This window comes from Cynocephalus volans, chromosome 15, assembly GCF_027409185.1.
Source record: "Cynocephalus volans isolate mCynVol1 chromosome 15, mCynVol1.pri, whole genome shotgun sequence".
Classification (NCBI taxonomy): Eukaryota; Metazoa; Chordata; class Mammalia; order Dermoptera; family Cynocephalidae; genus Cynocephalus; species Cynocephalus volans.
Genome location: NC_084474.1, coordinates 10,568,794 through 10,577,958, shown reverse-complemented (window position 1 = coordinate 10,577,958; position 9,165 = coordinate 10,568,794). Strand labels below are relative to the sequence as shown.

The window sequence follows — 9,165 nt, the reverse complement described above, 5'->3', positions numbered from 1 at the left end:
TAAATTCTTATACAATAATTTCCAAAGATTTCATATTTTTAAGTATACCGATAATCTAATTCATAAACTTTTTAGACTCATGACAAAGATACATAAACATAAATACAGCATGTTAGACAATTCAAACACTCAAATCATTTTATATATGAAATTTTCTCCTTAACGAGGCTAGTACTTGTCCTTTCTTTTACTCTTGTTTTCATGAGACTCTATAAGATACACTAACTTACTTATTAAGAGAATAGATTTTATACATCACTTTAAATACCATTTGACTGATTTAATATTACATTAATATACAATTAGTATTAGGCAAATGCAACAAGATAAGTAAACCTTGTAATTTCTCAACTTAGGTGATCAAAGGAGTTATTTGTATTCTTTCTTTAGAATGATGACTTCTCAGCCAGCAGAGGAGGTAAAGAATTGATGTAGGAATTAGTAGTAGCTAACATCCATTATCAGAGATGCTATTTTTAAGTAAATCCTTACAAGTGAGAAATGAGGCCTAAAACAGCCAATCATTTATATGTCTTTGATACTTTTAAATATTGTCAGGTGAAATAAGAAAGGAGGGCTATGTATTTTATATATAACACATGGATATATGTTACGGTTTAAAGTTATTAAAATAGAAATTACATTTTAATTCATTTCTAATTGGATGTAGTTTGCACAAAAAGGTTTCATTCTTAATATTAAATAGGGCAGGAATTCCTGTATTTATTTGGAGAATAGGATCAAGTGACTTTGGGAAAGCATAATTTTATTTTCAAGGGAACATCCGATCCCTTAATTACTTAGATTTCAATGCCTACTGAATTTGAGAACCTAAACACAACTTTAAAAATTAAAATTTTCTCCTTTTTAGTATTTTGCTGTGAATACTTCTGGTGGAGGGATGTAGGCCACAGCAAGTGGTATATATTTGCGTTTGTTTGTTTCATAAGAGCTGAATTCTTTCAGGTTGCCAGTTGGCTTTTTTTTTTTTAAAGATTGATTGTCAAATAACTTTACATAAAAGTTTGTCATAGTTTTCATTTCAGATATCACAAAATAGCTATAAAATGCTGGGAAACTACTGGAGTCTGCTGATCACCTTGGTACTTTGGTTGAGCTATTTCAGAAGGAAAAATAAACAATAGCTACTAAAGGTTAAAGCAATCTTCCAATGTGTAAAGACCTGCTTGTGCTGTCTTGTTGGTAACATCCACAAACACCAATAGCATCTTTGTGAAACACAACAGCAGCAACACAACATACTGTGGCTCAAAGAGCTAAGACAGACTCACAGAAGAACCAATATTGAAGTAGGTCCATGACTACAATTTCCTTAGACAAGATATTATGGACACTGGGAATACTTGAAATGGGATATTTTCACTAAAGAAACCCTATTTCCTACCCAATTTCATACCTGTGAATCACGTGTATTTTATATAAATTAAAAAATATATCTGAAGAGTATGGTTCATAGTTTGAACCAATGGATCTCAAACTTCAGCATGTATCAGAATCACCCAGAGGGCTCATTAAAATAGTGTGGGGCCCCAAGAATTTGTACTTACAAGTTCTCTGCCTTTGGTCCCAGACCAAACTTTGAGAACCACTGATTCAAAGACTTAGCTGTCTTTTTCACTTTTCTCTAGACGATAGCTACTCATGCTGTCAGAGGTCCTGATCCTGAGTTTTGACTATAGTCTTTCTCAATATGTGATGTGATCACACAAATAACAATGGAACACATGACCAAGGAAATAGTTGTAATTAAAAAAAAGTTCTAGTGGCTATACACAAAGTTTGTCAGTAAGTTAGAAGGTACCTTTTGTCTTTTTTCAGCTGTGTGATCACTTTCAATTTCCTCACTGTATAAATGATATAAATATAAGGGTTATCACTTTTCTGGAATCTAGGGTCTTAAGCTTTCTCCTTTATTTTCAAACCCTAGTTGTACTTCAGAAAACGTTACTGTTTTGTTCTGAATGTATGTGTTGCCTAAAACTCATTATGTTGAAACCTAATAACCAATATTATAGTATGGAGAGGTGCAGCCACTGGGAGGTAATTAGGGCCTTTGTAAAAGAGGCTCCAGAGGGCTAGCTCCCTTGCCCCTTTCTACATGTGAGCAATCAGCAAGAAGGAGCCATCTATGAACCAGAAGGCTGGAAATCTGCCAGCACCTTGATCTTGGATTTCCCAGCTCCAGAACAGTGAGAAATAAATTTGCTGTTTATAAGCTACTCAGTTGATGGTATTTTGTTGTAGCAGCCTGAATGAACTAAGACAATTACCATCTTAAATTTGTTTCTTAAAAATGAATAAGAAAATACTGATGTGTTGTTTTTATTTTTCAGAGAAAGACAATTATAGTGAAAATAATTCTCTTTCAGAGAGGAAATATTTGTTTTTACTGTTTATTTTTTTTTTTTGAGGTGGAGGTGATGAACTTAAAATAGTATAAAGGAATAAAATTGCACAATAAACAAGTTCTATGTTTAGTAGTATTTCAGGTTTAAGTTTTCCTCAGACATTGCAGGTAAAATGAGAGATAGGAGGAAATGCTTTCATGCCTCACAGACATAACCAAGTCCTATTATTCAACACAGGTGTCAGGAAATAACAATCTTTGGAGATAATCTGGGCAAGACATGGAGACTTCCAATTCTGTGGCTGAAGAAAATATTCAACAATGTCAACTGCCATGCTTGTTGAAAATGTGAACTAGCAAAGTCAGAGTAGTTTGTACATAGTACACAATTCAGTTTAACAAATATTTGTTGACTGCCTTATGCATTCAAATAACACAGCATTTCTGATATAAGAAGGCTTCTGCTTAAGCAGTCTTTGGAACAGAGTGCCAAACAGCTACATTACACTTTGGGTATTTTTTGCTTAATAATAAAATTGAAGCAACCTGGAATGAAGAATTAAGTTGTTATAGGAAGTGTTACTGCTGTTATCAGGACGCCACTTGCTGCAACAATGGATCAAGAACTCTAGGAATAAATTGTCTGTGGGCTAAGTTAATCAAAGTGTAAAAAAATTTCTAAATAATTCTAGATGATGGAATAATTTAAAATTTAAATTACCTATTCAACAAATGAAGAGCATCAGTGTTGTAGCAGACACTGCACAGGCCTTGAAGAAAAATGTTGAACACATTAGGCATGTGTCCAGCCTTTGAGTTACAAACCAGTAAGAAGACACATACTCACAAGAAGTAAATTAAACATGAAAAATAGTAAATGAAGGCATAATGAGAAAGGGTCTAAAGGTGGAGGTGGGGTGGCACTATGAGGTGTATGTACCACAGGAAGATAGAGTTGATACTTTCTTTACTCATTTGATGCTCAAGTTCTCATCCACAAGAATAACACTTGGTCCTGTTTATTAACAAAGTACTTATTAGTAGTCTTATTTAAAAAAATCAGTGTTCAACTTTAATGCAGAAGAGAAAAAAGGTCTAGAACTCTGAAAGATTCCTATAGAAAGGAGAAAGTAAATATAGAGAAATGATGAAGAGAAAAAAAGAGAAAAGGCCTTAGCAGTTATTTAATGATTTTAGCTATTTTCCTAAAGATTACCATTTGTACATATTTTGCTTATGGTAAGATATTTTCATGAGCTGAAATTTCTGCTTGGGATAGCAAAAAACGAATTCTGTAAGACTGTTACATGATCCTTATAACAGGGGTTTCCTGGGCCCAGGCAGAGAGCAAAAGACGGAGCTAAACCATCTGTAACCCACAGTTCTACTGCAGAAGGCAAATTAGAACAGAGATTTTCCACAATTCGGAGCTTAATGTCCACTGCATACACATTCATACTTCGAACCCAAATAAAGTGAAGTTGTTGATTTATATGGCAGGCCACTGCTTAGCAGCAATTTTGTTCCTGTTTTCCAAGTTCTTTCGTGATTTGATGCTTGGACCTTACTAACGTCTTCTCTCTAAACACTTCTGTGCATGATAGGTTAGGCGGGAAACAGCAATCTGGGCATCAAGAGCGTTATGATTCCACTTTACCTTTGGTAACCTGTAAGGGTAGCCCGCAATCACTGTTAACATATCTGAAAATCAAAACCGAACAGAATTCAAGGAATGCAAGAGAATCCTTCTCCAAGCTACTAGATGGTTGGAGAGAAACACATAGAAGATCAGCAGACAGGAAAGCAGAATATTGGGACAAAAACTACACAGTATTTGGGAGACACATAATGCCTTTTATGTATACCAAAACTTACTGAAAAATATTTGTGGAGCTAGGGCTAGGGCTCAAGGACACCTCAAGCCCACTGTAGACTGGGTCCCAAACCCTTCACACGCAGGTCCACAAGCTAGGTAATAGGAAAAGATCCTGAGAGCTGTGGGTAAAAAATTAATAGGCTTTATTCAGAGCTAGGAGCAGCCGCCCTAGGGGCCTCCGGGAGCATCCCGAGAAAAGTTGTGTATCAGAGCCATTAATCCTTTATACTTAGGTCCACTGACCAAGGACACCTGGGTGCAATTACATTAGATAGTAACCAAGGAACACCTGGGCACACGTGGATATTTACAGCAAATGCTTGGCAAGATTCTGAACATCTGAGGGGCTCTGACCATTTTCCTATATTTTCCCCACAATACTACACGCGGCTTTCTAGGAGTCTTAAAAGTACAAATAGCATGTTTACTGCTTAGGATCATGACTAGGAGTATTTTCTCAGCTCGCCTGACCCTTCTCCTCAACAATCCTTCTGGTAATGGCCAAGCCAAGAGAAACTTATTGGGCCCAGCACGCGTGCCCTCAATCTGTAGAATGAAGAGCACATTTCACCCATGGGACGTTCAAGCCCTCGTCCGGAGTCAGGACCAGCACGCCGGGCTCTGCGGGTCGACAGTCAGGACCCTCAGCCCAAGGCCGACGCCACGCCAGGAGGGCGCGCGGGCCCCGGGAAGCGTTTACGACGGGAGTTGGGGGGAAATCCTGTAAAGTGGCACGATCTTTAGAAAACTTCTTGGCACTTCAGATAAACCACTGAGCACTCTCCCCAAAGCCTCTGTAGAGTTACCCTACAGGGGTCGCCTCCAAACCCAAAAAAGCACCTCGAAAATGCTCCGACACACGTGAGGGCTTGTCCCCAAGAGCGGCGGCGAAGCAGAAGCGAGACCTCAACTCGCCAGAGTCGCAGCACCACCCACCGCTGACCGCCCCACTGCCATAGGGCCCGGGAGCGCCAAAACATGAGGAAGGGGGCGGTGAAGCTGACGCCCTGCTCTCGCGGGATCTCCCTACCATAGTCGTCCCCAGGCCCCAGTCAAAGCTTCGCGTTGTTTGGCCTTGGGGGCGGAGCGAGATCGAAGGGGGCGGAGCCAGGTGGGGGCGTCTCCAGCCCTTGTTGACTTCGGCGTCCTGACAGAGCGGCCCTCTCGCCCGCGGCTTTCCGCGCATGCCCGGCTCCCGGGCGGCTCCGGAGGCCGGGGCGGTCGCATTGCCCGCGTCGCGGGTCGCGGCCCCGCCCCACCCCCAGGAGGCGGTGGCGTTGTGTTGGTGGTGGTGGTGGCGGCGGCCGGCTGCTGCGGAGCCTGCGGAGTTTTAGCCCCTGGCCCTGCTCATCGCGGCGGCGGGCCGGACCGACCTACCGACCGACCGCCGCGCCACAGGTAACGCCGCCGCCCGCGGGTTCGGGGTCGTGCGCCTGGGTATGTCCGGCGTGTTGCGCCCAGTGGGAGCGGGGGCGCGATCGGAGGCCCAGGAGCCCGGGGACCGGAGAGGTCGGGGGTCGGGTGACGGAGGGGTCGGCAGGTCAGGGAGTCGAAGTGGGCCGGACGGGGCCTGGAGGTCGGGGCGCTGGGGGGACCGAGGGGCTGGAGGTCGGGGGCACCGCGTCCTCGGGCTAGTCCTGGGCTCAGACTTGGGCTCCAGAACCAGAGTCCCCGAAGTGGACGTCGTGAGACGCCCGCGGGCCCCTGAGGGCCTTTTCCTGTCTACCTTTTGACTCTCTGTTTTGGTTTGAAGGAAGAGAATTCAACCTACGTAGGCTCGGGGACGTCTTGGGGGCTGGGAAGAGCTTCAGGAGGTTAGAACAGGTTCTAACGTTTCCTTTCTTACTTTTTTTTGTTTGAGCGTCTACTACTGTTTGTGGTAAGTGCGGTGCCGGTCGTATCGCTTGGGGTATTTCAGACACCGGCGTAGAAAGGAACCATGAATAGAATGAGGGAGTAATTTTGCAGATCCAAGATTTTCTAACTTCTATTACGTTGTTTTCATATATCCTCTTTTTAAAATTGAGAAATTATAGCTGTGTTTTTAACATTACAAATCCGAAGAATTTGGGTACGGAGGAGAAAGTATGCTTTTAGCAATAGTTATTTTTCACCAGCTATTTTTTTTTTTTAATTACAAAAGTACTGCGTGCTCTTTAAGAAAAAAATTAAGCAGCCAAACAATGCAGGCGCCTGCCCTCCCTTGTGGCTTCCACCCCCTAACCCCCAATATTTCCTTCCCCCTTTTATACTGTGTCAGTCTTCCAGGACTTTTTTCTGTGCATACATTGAGTATGCCTTAAAAACAAAATTGGGATTGTATAGTATATCTTTTTATTAGCCAACAATTCATCACCGACATCTATCCATTTTATCTTATTCTTTTTAAGAGCTGCGTAGGTACGTATTTATTTGTTTATTGCTGAACATGGTCTCTAACTTTTCAGTAATCAGATTTTCAAAAGGGTTATAAACCATTGTTTTGAAGCATAATGTGGTAAAACTTTCAGGATGTCTAAGACCAGACAGGGTACTTTCATATTGAACAGGTTGAGCAACGTGTTTACATAGAGCTTAATGGTAGTGTACTTGAAGCTGGATGACTTCATAAAGCAAGTTACTAAAATAGTTTACTATTTGCTTTTTGAGTGCATTTTTCAAAGTAAATTTAAATTCCATATGATCAGTTGAAAACATTTAATTCTTTAAACACGAAGTGGCTGCTGTTTGAGGAGGAGTTATGGTAGAAAGCCAGTGGCCCACAAGTTTGTACTTGAGACAGAAAAAGAGAGCATCGGGGATTAAATATTTCAAAAAATAAGGCATAGGGAGTAAGCTGGAAGTGGAAGGATGATACTACGCTGCTTATTATTAAATAAGACAGAAAGCTAGTAAATCTCTATTACATTTTTTACTTCTGTGTGCGGAAGAGTTGGAGGCTTTGTTGATTTAATCACTAACTTGTATTTATTAAAAATGAACTGTGTGTTCATCTTGTTGCTAGCTTCTGGGGAAAACAGGACTGCATTAGGTAATCACAAACAACAGTCTGGTTCTAAACATGTATAGCCTGAAATCTTAGGCTAACTTGTGTAGCCTTTTATTTTTTGGGAACTGTGCTTAAAAGGAATCAAAAACATTCATGGCATTTTAGTTATTCTTGGTAATAATATGCTCTTATATATTTCTCATAACAGTAACATAAATGACATTCTCCCCATTTTATAGTTAATAAACAGTCTTTGGGAGATTAGCTAAACTGCTCAGGATCCCATTTACTTTTTTAGTAGTGGTGCCTGTTTCAGCTCAGGCATGCTTAATCCAGGAACCTGTTTTCTGCTCTGCCTTGCTGCCTACAGTTAATGAAAACTGCTTTACACAATTTTTGATCTTATAGTTTCATCTTCTTTTTTTGAAATGTTGCTTACAGACCATATGCCTGAAAATAATCATATGCTTTGAGAATAGTCTAAAGGATAAATAGTGTGAAACTATAATGGTATATTTTTATAGGAGGTTTTTGGTAGTATACAGTATTATTAAAATGTTAAACTGCTTGCTCTTATGCTGTTAACCAACAAGATGAACGATTATGTTGCTTTAGTCACTGCGGACGCCATGGTAAATTTGGATATCATTGTAAATTGTACATACGTAAATCTCATAGCTCCTTATTCCTTCTAAACATGGATGGATAATCTTGTTTCATTAAACATTTTTATGAACCTAGTTGAACTTTTTGTAAACTAATAAGCTGAAAAGAATACAAAGAAGGGCCTAAAAAGTCTAAAAAGATTAAAATTTGCTTTTTTCATTTTTGATATTTTAATAGTCCCTTAAAAATGCATTATGAGAGACAACTTAATAGGGTTTGTGTCTTATTAGTATGCTATATTAATCTGTTTTAGTTTTCTAGAAGATGGACAACTGTGTAGTTTAAAGGAATATGGCAAATACTGAAATTAAAGTATGATCATTGGTAATATGTATTTGAGAAGAAATCCACATAGAGGAAAAAATTTGAGCTTTTATTGGCAACTATTAAGGATGATATTTGGATTCATATCTAAGTGGCTTACGTGCTAACTCTTGGATAACTTACATTGCATGTGAGTGGGTTTTGTAGTTGTGTGACACAAAAATGTTTCAGCCCAGAAGGATCTCTTTTGAATGTTAAGGTATACTGACTTTCCGCTTTTGAGGGGGGAAGGAGTTTGGAATCTAATGCTTTGTGTGTCTATATTCTCAAAAATTAATGAGAGGTCTTATTGCTGATGTGAAGAAATAGAAATTATTTTACAATTTAACTGAAAGTCCTTTTGGGGACACATATTCATGAGGAGACAGAAATAAATCAACTATTTAGTTTCTGTGAATGATAGAAGAGAAGTAAGTATCAAGTATGATCTCTAAAGTTTAAACTGTTTGATTTTAGAAACTAATTTGTGTAAAACAGCTATTGTGGAATTGCATAAAGTACCTGTTCCGGGATAGTTCTGTTTCAAGGGAGAAACTAGTTAAGATAAAAGAGAAGTCAAAATAGAGGGGGGAAGAAACCTCAGAATTGGCTGTCAGAGTAGACAGAGGGAGAGGGGTTTCTTCAAAGAGTAGTTAATTAGAGTCAAATGTGTGGATGGATGTCAAGGAAGATAAGTTAAAAGTTATAGTTCTTTGAGCTTCAAAATACTGAAAATTATCTATAATTATCCTGTATATGTTGAATTGGAGTAATTAGTACTTTTCAGTTACTTGCAGGCTCTTGCAAACATTCTGTTATTGATAATAACATTATCATAAGTAAGTTCTGTTTATAATCTAAAGTTATAATGAGCATTTGAAGAGCGGTAGAGGCTGTTAAGGTATCTCTTCACTGATTTCTACAAGCCAGCACCTCTGGCTAGTCCTTCTTGGGGCCTTTGTT

The 9,165-nt window shown here is 39.5% G+C and overlaps 1 protein-coding gene across 3 annotated transcripts in view; it reads left to right on the top strand.

Annotated features, from left to right (window-relative positions):
* The first annotated feature begins 5,413 nt into the window (after positions 1–5,413).
* Positions 5,414–9,165, top strand: part of PCMTD1 (protein-L-isoaspartate (D-aspartate) O-methyltransferase domain containing 1) — a 71,773-nt gene continuing 68,021 nt past the window's right edge. The window contains exon 1 of one of the 3 annotated variants that reach the window (XM_063079620.1): positions 5,414–5,642. The gene's annotated coding sequence lies outside the window, so the exon portion shown is untranslated. The remainder of the gene's footprint in view (positions 5,643–9,165) is intronic. The other 2 variants (XM_063079617.1, XM_063079619.1) reach the window with 2 other exon arrangements.